At 38.4% G+C, this 19,011-nt stretch overlaps 1 protein-coding gene across 1 annotated transcript in view; it reads right to left on the reverse strand.

Moving 5' to 3' along the window:
- Positions 1–19,011, reverse strand: part of HGFAC (HGF activator) — a 751,326-nt gene that overhangs the window by 216,823 nt on the left and 515,492 nt on the right. The gene's annotated exons all lie outside the window — the stretch shown is intronic.

Here is a 19,011-nt window from a genome sequence, read left to right on the forward strand (position 1 = left end):
AGATCTTTACTTTAATTTCTGTTTATTTAGCTCAGTTAGGGAAATAGGTTTTAGAAATGCTAAACTTTATATAATTTCTTTAAATTGATTCAATTGCTTAAATTGTATTTTTCTCTTATTTCTTACCATCATGCTTGCTTTATTGCAAATAAATTTCATTTATAAAACTTACAACATATATACCATAATTTAGAAAATAAAATCTTACTTTTGACAAACAAGCTGGTCTTGATTATTTAGAAGTATAGGTTACCATTAGCTAGATCACGTCACCTATGGTGGTCGTTTAAATGGTTGGGTTTTATTGTAATGACAATATTCTTTTTGCAAATGTATAAATATGTATATAGTGTGTAGATAATGTGTATATAGATTTATTCTGACCACCTGATTCAGTAGGCCCAAAATATATCAGGTTCATAAATGGGTCCATATTTAGTATAGAATTTTGTTTATAGGTTATGAAGTTGGGTAGCGTAGTTTATGATATATTTTCTATAGCCCGCTGGATCAATTCTCTGGTAGCAGAAATTGATGGTTGCTAAGAGGTAACCAAGGTAATATGTTGGTTGCTAAGGGTTACGTCATGGTATGGAAATAGGATCGATGTTTTAACACATGTTAAGTTCGTTTTTCGTGCCTATCTGTAAGCTATACCGGTATAGATTGTGTGGCAAGAAATTAGTCACGCAAGCCATCTGTTCTGTTTGTAGTGATATCGCCGAGTATCACAAGAGGTATCGCCGTGTACCATAGTGTTGTCGCCGAGCAGCACAGTTTTAGGGCTAGGTCTGAATCTTGTATAGTGAGGATTTTCTAAGAAATCAAAGCAGCATGAGAATAGGGACAAAGCGCCTTCCATAAAACTCACTGTGATGAGAGTATTAGTTATATCCGAGCTTGAGTGAAGGGTAAAATTAACGTCGGTGCATGATTATCTATAAACAGGTTAGAGTCCTGTACGGGTACATGTTTCATATCTATAAACAGGTGAGAGCCCTGTACGGATAACGTCGTTATTTTGCTAACGGTGCATGAATTCTATAAACAGGTGAGAGTCCTGTACGGATTTCATGTGTGTTTGAATTTAGGGAATTTTCCGTGTAAAAGTGCGAGTTTGAATTGTATTTTATGTTCAAGTGGAACTCTTAGAACTTTCACTTCGCGGTGGGTTCAGAGCAAAGCGAGTTCATAATTATACGTGTTAGAAGGGTGGGGTAAGGTTACTCTACTGACAATTGAATATTATCCTTAGTGTGAATAGCGCCGTCTATTCCGAAGTGTGGATACTTGAATGTATGTAAACTATCCTAATTAGTGAAACGAACAGATGTTGTCTTTATAGTCATTGTTAAGAATTAATTTACACTGAAAAGTGTTCTTAAAATGGCGCTGTGAAAAGATTTTGTGAAGGAGGGGTAAGCGCCAGGAGTGAGAAGCGAGAAACCGCAGCTGCTGTGTACGTCACAGAGCCGCGCTGGGATTGGGTGACCTACGTCACAAGCTGTATTCTGATTGGCTCCTGAGTCTCTGACGGCCTGTGAGCTGATTGGTCCTTCGGAAAATCTCCAAATTTATTGGTCGAGCTGAAAAGTGACGTAGCTCAACTGCCATTGGCTTGTTGGTGTGTTTCGCGCACGGATTGGTTGTTTTGCGGAACATCCCGGAAATATTTTACGAACGATTTTGTGAATTAAATTTAACTTTTAAAAATGAGTTATCATTTTAAACATGTTGAGAAAAAGACAACATTATTTCAGAAATTTAAGAATTTATTTTCACCTGACAAGAAAATCGAAACGCGAGGTGGTAAACTACTTCATAAGTATAAAACACCTGCAGCGTACATGGAAGGTGAATACGGATATCATACTGTCTTATGGTTCGACAGTTGGAAACGCTATACTAAAAACGACGGTGTTTTAGCTTGGCCTGATGATGGTTCATTTAATGTAAGAGTTTTAAGAAATTTACGAGAGAAAATGAATGCTCTTGTTCCAAAACCGAGACCAACTCAATTTGAAGCTTTAGTTGAGTGGGAAGACGAGATGTATCAGTTACAAAGAGAAGCTAGTGGAATTAAAAGACCTTCTAAAAATCCATCATGGAAAAGAGAAACTCATGAAGATAGATTGCGAATGTGGAGACAGGGAAACATGAGTGAAGGATTATATTTAATTCATGAAATGGTAATGGGTTCTCCTACAGGGAAATCTATGGAAAGTGAATCTGAGGATGCAGTTATGGAAGAAATATATACAACTGCTAGAAAGAAACAGCCTAATCAGCCTTTGAGACCTCCTAGATCATGGTCTACTCCGGTGGTTTCTACTGAAACTTCACCGAGTGCACCTCCAATTAGTGAAGCTCCTAAACTTTATCCAAATAATAGTGAAATCACTGAAACTCCTAGAAGATCAGAATTTGAGAATGCTCGAAATGAAGGTAGACATTTTTCAATGACTCCAAGAGCAAGGGAACCTCCAAAAGATTATGCAAGAGAGACAAGAAATGTTGAGGATGTTGATTATAATGAATATTTAAGGTCTAAAGAAGAATTAATTAAAAGAATGACAAAAGGCATGGAAGCTGTCACAGTTCCAGTAACAATAGGTCCTGTTCAGCCTGTATTTGATCAAAGAGATACAAACAAAAATGGATTAACTATTCCTTTAAATACAGAAACTCAAAAGGCTACTGAAAAATTTTATTCAGAATTGACTGAATTAAACACTTCTAGATCGAGAATGCCTGATTTAACCTTTAATGAGGATTTATCTCCAAAAACACCAATGGGTGCTATGTCAGATGTAGGAAGTCCTGAAGTCAGGGTAACCACACCAAAACTTGATGTGGCCAAATTAAAAGCGAATATAGAAGAATTAATAATTGGAACAATTGGCCCAGATAGTTTAAATTACTATCGGGATGATGAACTACTATTCATTTGCAAAAGTATTCAGTGGAAAACGAAAAATAAATATGATCAATTAGAGGATCTAGCTGCAGAACTTGAAATCGATGTAAGTAAACAAAAGAATTTTGCAAAGCATTACAGATTAGACTTTTCAGAAAGTGACATTGAGAGTTTGAACTCAATGGGAAGAATAGTTCATATTAAAGATTTGATTGTCTATATCAAAAAGCTAGGAGAACTGAACAAATGGAGAGTGAAATGGACCAAAAGGAAGGAAGATGAAAGATTGGAAAAATTGTCAAAACAATTTCCAATGAGGGAAGTTGCAGGTGGAGGATATGTTCATGTCCCATGGTCAAGACAAGACATTCTGTTATTTACAAATGACTTTCCAAAATTGAGGGAGAAACCAGTTGAGTGGTACAGGCAAGTCGATAGATTTATCAAAGTGTCAAAAGTTCTGTGGATTGATTTGGATGGATTTTTTGACATTGTAGTTCCATCTGATCTTTGGACAGAATGTAAAATATCTATTAGTTGGCCAAAAGCAGAACCTGAACGAATCAAAGAAACAGGTGCCCCAAATCCACTTGTAATGGATTTCTATGAGAAAGTAATTGTTTGGATGAAAAACAAAATTCCACCCAAAGAAGTTGATTGGGTTAAAATAGAAAGAACAGAACAGGAAACAAAAGAATCAGTTCATTCTTTTTATGAAAGACTATTGTTAATCTTTAAACAATACAGTGGTTATGAAAAATTAGATGAAAAAGACATGAGTCATTTTATCTATAGATTTGTTTATGGACTAAAACCTGAAATTGGAGAAATGATCAGAACTAGTATTGTCGGATGGCAAGCACTATCTGTAGATGATATTCTAAGAAAAGCAAAATATTGTAGCGATGAATTAGAAGTAAAACAGAAGAAGCTGAAGGAGAAAGCCATGTGGGCTCAGGTAAAGGTGGCTGAGCAACAGATTGCCAGCATGGGAAATAAGAACACTAATTTTGTTCAAACCGGAAATACAAACCAGATACAAGGAAAGTTTAAAGGTAATAATTTCCCAAAGAAATTTAGCCCAAAGATAGAAGAGCTGAAACAAAGATTACCTTGTTTTAATTGTGGCGAAATTGGACATTGGAGGGACGAGTGTCCTCATCCTCCTAGAAACTCAAAGAATCCCTTATTGAATCCACAGATGCAGAATGGTGTTAACCTGCAGCAACAGCTACAGATGCAACAGGGGTTAAATGAATTTAATATTCAGCGACAGTTACAACAACAGCAACAACAACAGGTGAATAATCGTCAAGACCAATTGCCACAACCACCTTTTCCGAATTGTGGGGGAGTTCAAAAATATAATCCAAACGTGGGATTTCAGGGATGTGAACAGGTAATAAAACCACAAAAACAGCAAAAGCAAAAGGTTCAAATGCAAAATGCTTCACAACAATTTTTATTAACAGAAAGTCAAGACAGTGATTCTGATGATTATTGCTGACGGTGCCCGAGAGAGGAGGAAGAGTGTGTTGTTGGAGCCACTCTTGAGGTTGACCAGTCTGGTCCTTATGTAAACGGGAAAGTTAATGATGTAGACATCACTTTTCTAGTGGACACTGGTGCTACCCGTTCTACTGTTAGATCAGTGGAAATTGAAAACCTACCTCTCTCTGGGGATACCATCCAAGTTGTGGGAGTAAGTAATCAGCAAATTAAAACAGACTTAACTGATCCAGTACCAGTTGAAATTGGAAATTACAGAGACAAACACAGATTTGTGGTTTGTAACAGTAGTCCAGTAAATCTATTAGGTAGAGACATCCTATGTAAAATGAATTGCAGAATATATTGTTCTCCTGAAGGAGTTGAATTACAAACAATGGAGGAAGATGGTTTGTACAGAATGACAATGATGATGATGGAAGCAGAAGAAACAAAATTGTTTCCTGCATTTGAAGAAAAGGATTTACCTGAAGAGCTAAAGGAAACAGTGAAATCTGAAATATGGGATTTTACTGGGAATGAGATGGGTCTGATGAAAAACGTAGATCCTGTAAAAATTGCATTGAAACAGGGAATAGAATTTCCAAACACTCCACAATATAAAATGAAAACAGAAACAATTGAAGGTATTACACCTATAATTGAAAAATTAATCAAGCAAGGTGTATTAAAGGAAATGAAGAGTAGCTCTTGTAATTCACCAATTATGGGAGTTAAAAAGTCTAACGGAACATTTAGGATCGTACAAGATTTGAGAAAGATTAATCAAATTGTCATTCCATGTTGTCCTGTGGTTCCAAATCCAGCAGTAATTCTATTTCAGATTCCACATGATGCTGAATGGTACACAGTAATTGACCTTTGCAATGCATTCTTTACTGTTCCCTTACACCCAGACAGTTATGAAATTTTTGCTTTCAGATTCCAAGGTAAGACCCTTGGATGGACAAGAATCCCTCAGGGCTATACAGAAAGTCCTTCAATCTTTAATGAACTATTAAAAAGATCATTAGAAGATTTAGACTTACCAGGTAGGTCTACGCTGGTGCAGTATATTGATGATTTGTTAATAGCTGCAAAGACAAGAGAAAATTGTGTAACAGACACAATAATTCTGTTAAATCGCCTTGCAGAAGAAGGACATAAAGTGTCCCCAGCAAAACTACAGTTTTGCAAACAAGAAGTAAAATATCTTGGTCATAGAATTGCAAAAGGAAAAAGACAAGTAACAATAGAGAGAATAAAAATGATTCAAGCAATGTTACCGCCAAGAACACAAAGACAGGTCAGAATGTTCCTGGGAATGGTAGGTTACTGTCGACAATGGATAAGTGGATTTTCAGTAATTGCAAAACCACTACAAAGACTGACCAAATCAGATGTAAAAGATCCAATTATTCTCAATGATGCTGAGATGGAATATTTTGAGAACCTGAAAAAGAGCTTATGCCAAGCTCCTGCTTTGGGTATGCCAAATTATGAGAAAGATTTTGAACTGTATTGCAGTGAGAGAGAAGGATGTGCATTATCTGTGTTAATTCAGAGACATGGAAATCTAAAGAAACCTATTGCATACTTCTCTGCAGTTCTTGATCCAATTGCAAAAGCATTACCAGGTTGTTTGAAAGCAGTTGCAGCTACAAATATCAGCCTTGAACAAAGTGAAGGAATCATAATGGGATTTCCTGTAAAAGTTTTTGTGCCTCATTCAGTTGAAATATTACTGACAAGAGGTAAGACTCAACATTTAACAAGTAGCAGATTGACAAAGTATGAGAAAATAATACTGGGAGCAGATAATGTTTCGATTTCAAGATGTTTGAATCTGAATCCTTCTACATTACTGCCTGATTCTGAAATTGTTGATGATATTGAAACTGAACATGAATGTTTAGATGTCATGGAATTCTGCACAAAACCAAGAAAAGACATCAAAGACAGACCTTTGTCTGAATCGGATTTTGTCTACTTTGTAGATGGCTCATGCTTAAGATCTGAAGGAGGTGTCTTGAAAGCTTCATACTCAGTTTGTACAGTTGTAGATGTTGAAGAAGCATCATGTCTTGAAGGAGTTCGTTCAGCACAAGTGGCTGAATTGATTGCTTTAATTCGTGCATGTGAAATATCAAAAGATATTAGAGTTACCATCATTACTGATAGTCAGTATGGGTACGGAGTTGTGCATGATTATGGACAACTCTGGTCACAGAGAGGATACATGACATCAACAGGATCACCAATTAAAAATGCAGTTTTCATTAGAAGATTAATTGAAGCAATACAATTGCCAAAAGAAATTGCCATAGTCAAGTGTGCAGCGCACACTAGAGGAACTGATTACATTTCCAAGGGAAATGCCTTCGCAGACGAAACAGCAAAGTACTGCGCAAGAAAAAATTATTCATACAATCGGGAGAGGAGTAAAGAAACTGATTCAAATTCATTAATGCTAACAACTGTTGTAGAAACATGGCATGAGATTAGAGATTTACAAAACGAAGCAGATGATGAAGAAAAAGACCTATGGTTAAGATCAGATTGTAGACCACGTGAAGAAGATGGAGTGTGGGTTTACAAAGATGGCAGAATAGTCTTACCAAATTGCTTGATTGCTGACATGGCCAGATTATATCATGGTCCTGCACATTTAGGAAGAGATTCTATGGTCAGACTTTTTAGAGAAACATGGTTCAATACAAAATTTAGAACCATTGCAGAATCTTTTTGTCAAAGGTGTTTGTCATGCCAACAAATGAATCCAAACAGAAAATCAGTGGTGGGGACAGGAATAATTGGTCGAGAGGGTGGTCCCTTTACCAGGTTACAAATAGATTTCATTGAAATGCCCTTACACAACTGTTTGAAATATGTACTTGTAATTGTATGCTTATTCTCAAGATGGGTAGAAGCTTTCCCTACACGACATTGTGATTCAATTACAGTAGCAAAACTAATGCTCAGAGAAATCATCCCAAGGTACGGTTTTCCAGTCACTATTGAGAGTGATGGAGGAAGCCATTTTGATAATAAACTGTTGAAGTTAATTTGTGAAGCTTTGAGCATTGAGCAGAAAATACACTGTGCATACAGACCAGAGGCATCAGGTGTAGTTGAACAAATAAATGGAACTATCAAAAACAGAATTGGAAAAATGTGTCTAGAGACAGGTGTTAAGTGGACTGATGCTCTTCCACTTGTTTTGATGTCATTAAGAAGTACACCAGATAAAAAGACAGGTCTGAGTCCTCATGAAATTTTAATGGGAAGAGTTATGAGGCAAGCTTTTGTACCTGTAGGTAAACTGTTGAGCATAAATGACAGTGCAATTTTGGATTACTGTAAAAGGTTATCTGATATGGTAACTTCTGTGTCTAATCAGGTGGGAACTGAAGCTCAATCAAATGAAAAAGTTTTGACTCATGATCTGAGACCTGGCGATTGGGTCAGAACGAAAGTACATCGGAGAAGGAATTGTCTATCTCCTAGATGGCAGAAACCTAGGCAGGTAATCTTGATCACTACTAATGCTGTAAAGTGCAGAGGATTGAAGCGCTGGATTCATCCAAGTCATACTATTCCAGTACCAACTCCTGAGAGTTCTGATGTTGAAAGTGATACCACAGATGATTCTGATTCTGAAGCAGAAGATAGAACAGAAGGTGAAGTAATTCCAGATTCTGAAGATCGACAAGAGAGTCGACATCTGGAAACTGTGCCAGTGAATGGAAATCTGACAAGAAAAGACTTAGAAATAATTGAAATAGATTCTGAAGGTGAAGAGAATCTGTTAAAAGGAAAGATAACTGAGGATTCGGTTGTCTCTATTGAAGACAAAGAAGCTGAACCAAAAGAAGTTTCAGACCAGGAGAGTATCGAAAGGCAGAGAACAAGCTCTGAAGTAAGGAACAAAAATCCGAAATCTGGGAAGCTAGAGGTAATTGAAGAAGAAGAGGAGAACGAATTACCGAGTACCAGTGATGGAAGACAAAGTGAAGTTCGTGAAGGAGTGAAATTGCCGAATAGAGAAGTTCCTGAGTCAATTGAAATTTCAGACTACGAAACTGAAGAAAGTGACGTGGAAGGTGGAAGTGAAAACGGAAAGAAAAGGACTTGGAAGTCAGAATCAAATAATTCTGAACCAAAGAAGAAGTACGTGAGAAAAGCAGACTACTGGCCTGGTGGAAGATTGAGAGTCAGATTGATCAAAAAGCCAATAGAACAAGTTGAAGAAATAAGTAGTCAAAAGAGTCCAGGAAAAGAAGTTGGAGTTGGAAGAAAAATTGAAGTGATATCGAGAAAAGGGAAGAGAATAATTAGACCAAACCAGAAATACAAGTCTCCTGAGTGGACTTACTTAGTAATTCCACCTGTTATTGACATATATGATAGTAGTGAAGAAGAAAACGAAATCGAAGAAATTAGTGACAATGATTGAAGTACAGAATTATTAAATTGGCAAAAGGCTGAAGAAAATCTGTTAGTTGACACAAGGTCGAAGAAAAACTGTTTAGTAGAAGAAAACTTATGTATGACATAAGGTCGAAGAAATCTTGTTTAGGGTTATAAAAGAAAAATATATTTTAAAAGGGGGGTGTATATAAATTTTAAAATTTATTTTTATTTTTGAGGCTAAAAATAACCTAAAAATGCCTTATGTTAAGGAGAGCACTTCGAAGTGTTCTGTTTTTAAAAGATGCTGTAAGATGACTCTGGTGTGTCTGCTCATTTTAGTTCTGCTCTGGTTGGTACTAGCTGTGATTATCCCTTTAGAAATGAATAGAGAATTACACAAAGTTAACATAACAAGCAAAGCTCTGATTAGCCAAACTAAACATAGTGCATCTGCAAAAGTTATTGATCATCAGCCTAACATTCATCAAGATAAATCAATAGGTGATTTTTCAAGCAATACATTCACAAAGCTATTGAGTGAATATGTAAAGGTAATGGATGCAAAGGACTGTTATGTCTGTGTTAAGTTACCTGCTTCTGTTTCTGAGGGAGTAACATATAATATGCTTCCTCTCACTTATGCTGTTACATGTAGTGTATTAACTAGTTTATTTTATCAAACTGGTCGTTTAGAATATTACTATTCAAATTATGATGAAATTTTTGCTAATGTTAAGATTGATAATGCTTTAAATAAGCATAAGAAAGCAAAACAATTGAGAGAATATTTCCTTGTTACTAACGAACTCACTTATGAGTATGCTTACAAGAATAATCTAACATGTAAATTAAGTGCTGAAGGAAAGAAATTTTTGAATATGGTTGAGGAGAGAAGAGCAATTTATAAGAGAAATGAATTAGTCAAGCAGACTAAGTCATCCTTCTGGCAAAAAGAGGATGAGAAATTAAATGGCAAAATGCTTGAAAATATTGCAATTCACATAGACAAACCTGTTAGTGGAAAGCTTTGCATTAGAAGAGATAATACACTTTTTGATAATTATTTTGTAGGTGCAAGCAACTGTGAAGATACTTATCAGATTATGGGAGGTTGGGGATTTAAAGGTGGAAAAGATCCTATCTTCCCTGGAATTTATTTTGTTTGTGGTGACAAAGCTTACTATAACCTTCCTGACCATTGGTATGGAACTTGTTATGTGGGAATTGTTTTTCCTAAAGTGTTTCATGTTGACAGAGATCCAGAAGGATTGTTTAAAATTCATAATTATGTAAATAGAGCTAAAAGAGAAACTTTTACTGAAGTTCTGGGAGATATTTTTCAAGCTGTAATACCTTTTGTTGGTATAACCCTAAATGCAGGGAGAATCAGAAAATTGTCCACTATAGTTGATAGATTATCAACAGACACTGCTGATGGATTTCAATTAGTGAATGTTGAAGTTATTGCAATTAGATCCATGGTAATTCAAGATCGCCTTGCTTTAGACATACTCCTAGCAAAAGAGGGAGGAGTCTGTGGCATTTTACATGTCCAACATTGCTGTACATATATACCTGATGAAAGTAAGAATATTGAAATGTATATTAAGAATATTACACAAATGCATTCAGAGATAATTCCTTTAGAAGAAGAAGATTTTACAGGGAAACTTTCAAAAAGGTTTCAAGCAATTAAAAACTGGTTTCATAATATCGGAAGTTCAATTCTTGGCAAGATTTTGGCACCTTTGATTATAATAGTATTCATTTTTATTTTGACTAAAGTAGGTTGTTTGTTACATAAAAGAAAGAAACAGTTGAAGGAAAAGAAGAGAATCTATAAACTCAGGAAAGAAGAGGAAAGGGAGATTGAGTTACAGGAGTTACATAGAGAGCGTCATGTTAATTGCAAAGATTATGCTGAAACAGATTTTTAGGTTTACTAATACAAATGAATTTGAATCGATTTCTTAAAATTTAATTTACCAAAATTTTTGAGTGCTGGTGTGGTGATTTGTTAATCACCAGATGAGGGAGTTGATGGAGCGAGATAGAAAACAAAATTTTGTTTAAACTCGCAAAGTCACATTTCCATAACATGAATAAAATTATTAATGATTTGTGATATGTCATGCTAATACAACTTAGATTAAACTTTACACGTGGGGGGACTAACATGTGTGCTCATAAACGTGCATATTTGTTGCATCTTTTTGTTCGTGCAAAATAATAAAATAATTTATTGTTTTCGTTTTTGTCATTACTAACTGCTGCAAACTTAAAAGAAGCATGTGCTTGTTTTGCTTTTCCTTGTCTGTGTGATGTCATTTCTACTATTCTAGGTGCATATGGGTCTCATAGAAAAACGGAGACTGGTAAATATAAACGCTGCTTTATTTGTTTGCATTAGCTAGGTAACATTTTGATTAATCGGGTGGGTTAATTAATTAGTAAACCATGGGGTGGATACAGAATATACTTTATTTCTTACATTAATACTTTTCTTGTGTTTGTTTTATACTAGAAAACATAAGTTGCCTGCTTTTGGGCCTAGTTATTTGAGCCGCAGAAAAAGAGCTGATCTATAATTCTGCAGAAAGTCACGAGACGCCCATTCTGAATTAAAACGTTTATTGAAGCTGCATTCACAAAGCAAAAACTGATGAGCTGACATCATTCTGTCGGACATGGCCAAGGTCGAAAGTGAACTTTTTGTCAGTCCTTAACTTGGCATCCGCGGAAGTTGTACTGAAAGACTATGGAAGCTGCGAGGATGACTTAATACATAGTTGCAATCGCAGGAAGCTTCTGGCTCCACGTGGAAGAGACAATGGTCTTTGTAAGACATGATTTTGTGGAACTTTTTAAGAATCGGGTGACATGTCACTTGTCACTCTTAGCCAATGGGACGTCGAGGATTTCTGAAAACTTTCCTTTGCTAGTTTAGTTAGCGTAGAAAGGTATAAAAAGTCATGCCCTTAGGGTTGGGCTGGCTGCTGCTTTCTGACTTTCCGATGAGGGTGATGTGCTGCTGGACTTTGCGTGGAGCACGTAAGAATCCTCAAAGATCTTTACTTTAATTTCTGTTTATTTAGCTCAGTTAGGGAAATAGGTTTTAGAAATGCTAAACTTTATATAATTTCTTTAAATTGATTCAATTGCTTAAATTGTATTTTTCTCTTATTTCTTACCATCATGCTTGCTTTATTGCAAATAAATTTCATTTATAAAACTTACAACATATATACCATAATTTAGAAAATAAAATCTTACTTTTGACAAACAAGCTGGTCTTGATTATTTAGAAGTATAGGTTACCATTAGCTAGATCACGTCACCTATGGTGGTCGTTTAAATGGTTGGGTTTTATTGTAATGACAATATTCTTTTTGCAAATGTATAAATATGTATATAGTGTGTAGATAATGTGTATATAGATTTATTCTGACCACCTGATTCAGTAGGCCCAAAATATATCAGGTTCATAAATGGGTCCATATTTAGTATAGAATTTTGTTTATAGGTTATGAAGTTGGGTAGCGTAGTTTATGATATATTTTCTATAGCCCGCTGGATCACCCCCTGCTCATCTTTCACTAATTCCACTTGAGGAAGTTTTCAAGGACAATGGGCGCTCCATTGGAAGGGCATTTTGGCATATGACACTTTCTATGGAAACTAAAAACGGATTAAGCCTCTCTCCTGCCTTCTAGGAACTTCACTCTCAATATGGGGCAGCCATCTTTGAATAGTTTGAATGTTTGCTGGTTCTAACGCCTACTATATCTGCCTCATTTTACCTTTTTGTCGCACTTGCTATTCCATCCCATTGGCCACTGTAATCACTTACTCATGGCCCACTCACTATGAGTTCTCTCTGGGAATCGTTATAAATAAACACTAACTATGAAGCATTACTTTTCTTTAGCTATTTCACCCAAGCAATGGACATACAACTAATACCATCAGGCTTTAAAAACTACACCATTAATTACCCCCCTGATCTCTAAATAAAATGCAGCAAAAAACCTCAAACACTGACTAGTTAAATCCCACCCTGAAACTCTCATCTCTGACCCATATTTCTACTCGAGTAAGGGCATGTTAATTAGCGACCTCATCTTCTACACAAAAAGATGTGCACAGAGGAGAACTGCCATTTACTCCTTGCTCCGAATCGCCAAACTCCAGGAAAACACCCTATGGGCTTAGGCTACTTGCATCCCGTTCGCCCTTCTGTAGGGCATACATTACCGTATCTCTCTACAATAATGGAATCATCCTAATTCAATCCTCTAATGACAATCTAGCAGTAATGGGGGAGATTTTCCCTATCATCAAAAGTACTGTGAACAATAAGAACTCAACCCCCAAATAAGATACCCTAGCTCGCCTGACATCACTTCTGCAGACCTGTGTTCGCCCACCCTCACACTGGCATCATCCAGCCCTCTACCCATTGTTAGACCTAAGGCCCCCCTCTCTGTCGACCCTCTCTCTTTAACCCCTTCCATGCTCATGACGAGCTCAGCTCGTCATGGCATATACCTCTCAGGTGCTCATGACGAGCTTAGCTCGTCATGACCACACCCGTTTTCCTTGCTGTCCAGCACAGCAGGGGAAACTCTTAAGCAGCGATGTGGTTAATTCTCCGATACAGTCCTCATGCACCAGATGCCTCTACAACAGCAAACATGGAATCCCTCTTTCCAGGTCCTATTCCTGTCCCGTGACCTCACCACCTTCTCCTGTATTCTCCCTAACTGGTTCTCCCTGCACTCCCATATCTCCTTCCAGTGCACAGATGTTGAATATATCTGATTAAATACCCCCTAACATGATGAACCACACGCCTCTTAGATCTCTCACTCAGAAAACATTCCCCCCCTTCTCCCACCCTGTGGCTATGCCCTCAACCACTTAGACAATCCCTCCACATGACATCACTGACTTTCAAACTCTCCCTTCATTCATTACTAACTTTCCTTCCCAACCCATGACCACCTCCCTCCAAGCCTCTTTGGAATCTTGCCTTGTTGAGATTTCACTTAACCTGCTACATCTCAAGGATGATATTCAGAGACTTATATCCTTAACCACTGAGGTGTTGCACAACCAAAGGCCTGACAGTTATTCGAGGAATCAAGCTGGCTTCAAAACCATCTTGTTCCCTAACCACAACTGTCACACCCCTCACTTCAATAGGAAAACCACACCTGCCCTCAATTCCCCCTCTCCCGAGTGCCTTTCAGACAGTGACATACATGCACTCCTCCATTTTTACACCCCCAATAAAGTCACCAACAGGTCTGTTTGGGACAAATCCAAACCCTCCAAAGTAATCCTTACAGAGTACATAGTCACAACCTTAGAGGGGTTAACAATGACAACCTCAAGCGTATCAACCCCATTCGTCTGTCACAGTCCACTCCAATACTCACCTGAAATCCATGCTCATTAATTGCAGACAGGCTGTTAGAAATGAGTCTGATACTTATTACCTCACCAGCACGCATGAGCTCAACCTCGTTATCCTTACAGAAACTTGTTTAAATGACTCATCTACTCCTATTCTAGACCTACTAGTCCCCCATAGTCACAACATTATTAGACTGGACAGAACCTACAGACCTGGTAGGGAGTAGCCTGCATTTACCGTAATACCCTCGCATTAACTCAGACAGCTACTGATGGCCTTCTTGATGGAGAATACTTTTGCATCAATATCGTCAGTAATGATAAATTCATCTGCAAACTTCACTTGATCTATCATCCTTGGAGACAACCTAGCTTTCATCAAACAAGCCATGGAAGTGATCTCAACCAACACCGATCAGCAAGCTACCCAGATATTTCTTGGAGACTTCAACCTTCACCTGAATGACCTAAATGACCAGGTAGTAAACACCTTTAAAGCATTTTTTATCAGACTTTGAGCTGACCCAAATATATGACAACCCTACTCACATTAAAGGAGAGACTTGGAGAAAATGGGGCACCAATACACTGAAGTCTATTTTACCTTGCAATAGGATTGAACACTACCATATCACCTTCCTCATCAATGCAGATGTGATCCCAAAAACTAAAGAAACCAAAACATTGGAAAGAAATCTTTAGAATGTAAACCGTAATAACCTATCTGCCACCAGTAACAATTCCCTAACTCCCCAGGTTGACATGGTGGACGTGCACGACCTTATAGAGCACTATATTATCTCCATCCTGAACATCCTTGACTCGATCGCTCCCCTACAACTTAAAAACATATCCACCAAAGTCTCTAAATCCTTGTTCAACAAAAATCTTAATACTGAAAGACACAATTTGAGACTGGCAGAAAGAGCCTGTAGAGGCTGGAGAGCCTGGAGAGCCTGGAGATCCTCACCAGAGCACCAGAAGAGGTTAAGAGCAGTGGGAAGCATTTAAAAACACGCAAATCAAGGTTCGAAAGCTAATTTCTTTAGAACTAAACTGGACCACGCTAGAAATCGCCCCAAAATCAAAATTGTCCAACAATCAACTCAACCCTCTCTGTATTGGGTCCAACAAGCCTCCATATTGCAAATATTGAAAAGCAGCAGCAAACAATAATTGAGCTGCTGCCACCTACCATACTCACCATTCCTCATTCCTCAAAATCTGCCATTCCTGTCAGTCACTGGGCATTCCCCCAAAAAGCATGCCTCCTGGCACATATTCACTCCCCTCAAGGAAAGTGACATTCACTACTTGCTTACAGCGCTGAAACCTTCCAATCACTTCACCAGCCATTTACCTCCGAATATCTTTAAGTAGACCAAATTGTCTATCTTCCCTTTATGGACCAAAATTGTAGATGCCTCACTCCTTCAAGGCACTATCCTGGACTTCCTAAAAGTAGGGCAGGTAACCCCCATCCTAAAAAAACCAACAGCAGATTGCTCAGACCTAAACAATTTCCACCCAATATCCAACATTCCCACTGCGGCAAACCTTATTTAGAAATTTGTCCAGATCCAACTCTGCGACCACATAGATCATTATAAACTCCTAGACCAATAACAGTCTGGTTTTCACCAAGGTCACACCACAGAAACAGCATTCATACACATAGTGAATGACGTATTATCAAGGTTGGAGCAGAATGAAGCGTGTCTTCTTATCGTCCTTGACTTATCATCTGCGTTCGGTACTGGTAAACACGACAATCTACTAAAAAGAAGACTGGGGTTATTAGGGACTGTCCTTCAATGGTTTACTTCATTCCTCCATAACAGAACCCAAAGAGCTATGGACAACCAATCGGAGAACAGCCATAACAACGCGGGGATTACCCCGCACTGCCATTACAACGCGGGGATTACAACGAAAGTCATTACAACGACTTTCGCTGGAGGGCGCTGTTGGATAGGGAATAGTTTAATTTTCTATCCAACACCTTCCCTACTGTCAACGTGGGCTGGAGTTGGAATAGAAAATTTAACTATTCCACTATCCAGCGCCCTCCAGCGAAAGTCGTTGTAACGACTTTCGTTGTAATCCCCACGTTGTAATGGCATGCGGGGTAAAAGCCAGCGCTGTATTGACATACAACCAACCAATCTCTGTCCAAGCCCTCTGCAGCCACCCTGGGGGTACCACAGGGATCTGCCCTCTCTCCCACTCTCTTCAACTTATTAATGGAACCTTAAGAAGGCTCCTTGTCATCCTCTAACATTCATTATCACATGTAGGCAGATGACACAGAATTGTACCTGAAAATCTCCTCCCCAGATGATTTCAGGACCCTCACCACTATTCCACAAAATACTCAGAATTGGCTTGCTCTCAACCATCTCAAAACGGAATTCCTCATTTCCTCATCATTACTCCACCTAAACACAATCTCAAGATCAATCTATGGATGAAGCATTTATCCGCCTTCCATTGCACTCCTCACCTTATAGACTCGGTGAGATCTCTGGAAATTATATTAGACAAACATCTGCTTATGCAGAACCAAAACAGTAACGCCACCAAAGGAGCAAACTGCCAGATGAGCATCCTAAGGAAATGAAATCGCTTCCTCCCCCACGACGACCTTAAATCTGCGGTCCAAGACCTAGTCATTCCCAGGCTTGATTACGGAAGTGCTACGCTCAGTGGCCTGTCCAGATACAAGCTGGTCCCCCTACAGGTCTCTCTTAACTCTGCAGCCAGACTCGTCACTGGAACAAAAAGAAACAAACACATCTCCTCTGATCTGAAATCCCCAAACTGCTTCCCTTATGAAGCACAAATTCAACTAAAAATCGTATACATGACTCATAAAGCCTTACATTTCGATAATCCTAGGTATTTGGAAAAAAAGCTGGAATTATCAGGCGGATGTATTTCATCGCAATGTACCAGCTCCCTGCTGATGAAACCACAGATTTGTCACCAAAAGAAAACATGCAACAGAGCCTTTTCGGGTATTGTACCGAAAATGTGTAATTCTTTGCCGAAGGAAATCCATTTGATTCATGCGACCGCCTCCTACAAAATAGAAGTGAAAACTTTTCTGATGAACAAACGGTTGGCGTAAAATCGTATTCATACCCTGTATCGATTGCTCTTACCTTGTATATTCTCATTTGTTGAACATGACTACTATCCTCCTAATCTCCTAGGGAGGTCCTGTTCCCCAATTTGTTATCCTTCTATGATTGCATTTATATCATATCTGCATTTTATTACTGTATCTTCACCTGTTTCTCACTCCTCCCCCCTGTAAAGTGCACTGATATCCCCAGAGGTCATGTTCATGCTATATAAAACGTTATAAATAAATAAAATAAATAATGATGACCTGTGTCTTTTTCTGCTGTATTCGTTGTCCTGGTCTGTTAAAGCCAGTCTGAGAAATCCTTTGGTATTGCTCATTAGTGAAGATGTGGACAAAGAGAAGGGGGACCTGGGAACATTGTCTCATTACCTACTTGCAACCTGCATTACTCCCAGTCCTACTGTCCTTGTCCAAGTCATCACGCCCCTCCATCCTTCCTGGATGCCTGGCCTTCAAATCGGGGAGCCTTGGTATTTCAAGATGAAAGCTAGGTCAGTATTACCTATTTAGGCCTCATGGCAGGGGAATATACTTATCCAATCTTCTCTTCCTTTTTCCTGTCTTGCGAGGTGGATTCATCTCATTACTGATAAATGGGACGAGGATGATAGGACTAGGAGTAATGAAAATTACCGGTAAGTAATGAGACAGTATATGTGGGGAATCAAAGCCCTGGTTTCCTGCTTTTCCTGTGACCCCTCAGCTGTTACTGAATAGTCCTAAGGAATAAATGCAGCTCAATGTGATTCTCCAGGTGGGTTTCCAAGAGTGCTGGCAATTGATGCGGTACTAAAGTAGTTTCGCTAGGTGGTTCTGCGCCCCCCCCCCATGTGGTCCCGCTTTCTGCTGTTGTGCCTCAGCAGTTTATAGTGTTCATCATTTCAGAGGCTTGTCTGATAGAAGGTTGTATACACATCAATGTATGGACTTCCATTCTTGGTGTCTGTCTGCCTGAGTGCAGACCCTTTCCACAGTTGTCTCAGAATTTATAATTTCTTGCTTTTGGTGGGTCCAGAGAGGCCTGTCAGTGGCTACATTACAAGTCCCATAGGATCCTATGAAGGCTTTCTACTAACCTCAGAATGGGTTGGCAGTTCTGCACCCTTCATTTGTGGGGTTTTTGCTGCTGAATCCGCCCCAGAGATCTGCTATTGCCTCCATAGGCTTTTTCCTAAGTCTTGCAGAGTTTACCAACCCACTCATTTGAACTAACGGTTTAAACCACTCAGATTCCTTTGGCCCTTCTGCTGCTTGCAGGAACTGTTAATATTAGGTGATCCTATTACTAAATTTACTAGCCTCGAGATGATGAATGCTTAATCGCTCTTGAAGAGACTGAACTCATGACCTCCAGATCCGTTTATATTTAGGTGACAAGTGTTTAACTCGCTGAGCCATTCTACTCCATAAATCCTGCCAGATGAAATGAAAGCTGGAGACCAAATATGTGGGCAGTTCTGGAGCAACACAGCTAAATATTTCCATATTTTCATAGTCCAGTTTTCAAACAAATTAATGTGTCTTGCTATCGGACATGATAAAAAAAGACAAATTTACACTGCCATATTTTCGTGTTCCTTCCCTCACCAAAATTCAATATTTTCCCACGTGGCAACAAGAACAG

The sequence above is a fragment of the Lissotriton helveticus genome, chromosome 2_2 (genome assembly GCF_964261635.1).
Source record: "Lissotriton helveticus chromosome 2_2, aLisHel1.1, whole genome shotgun sequence".
NCBI lineage: Eukaryota > Metazoa > Chordata > Amphibia > Caudata > Salamandridae > Lissotriton > Lissotriton helveticus.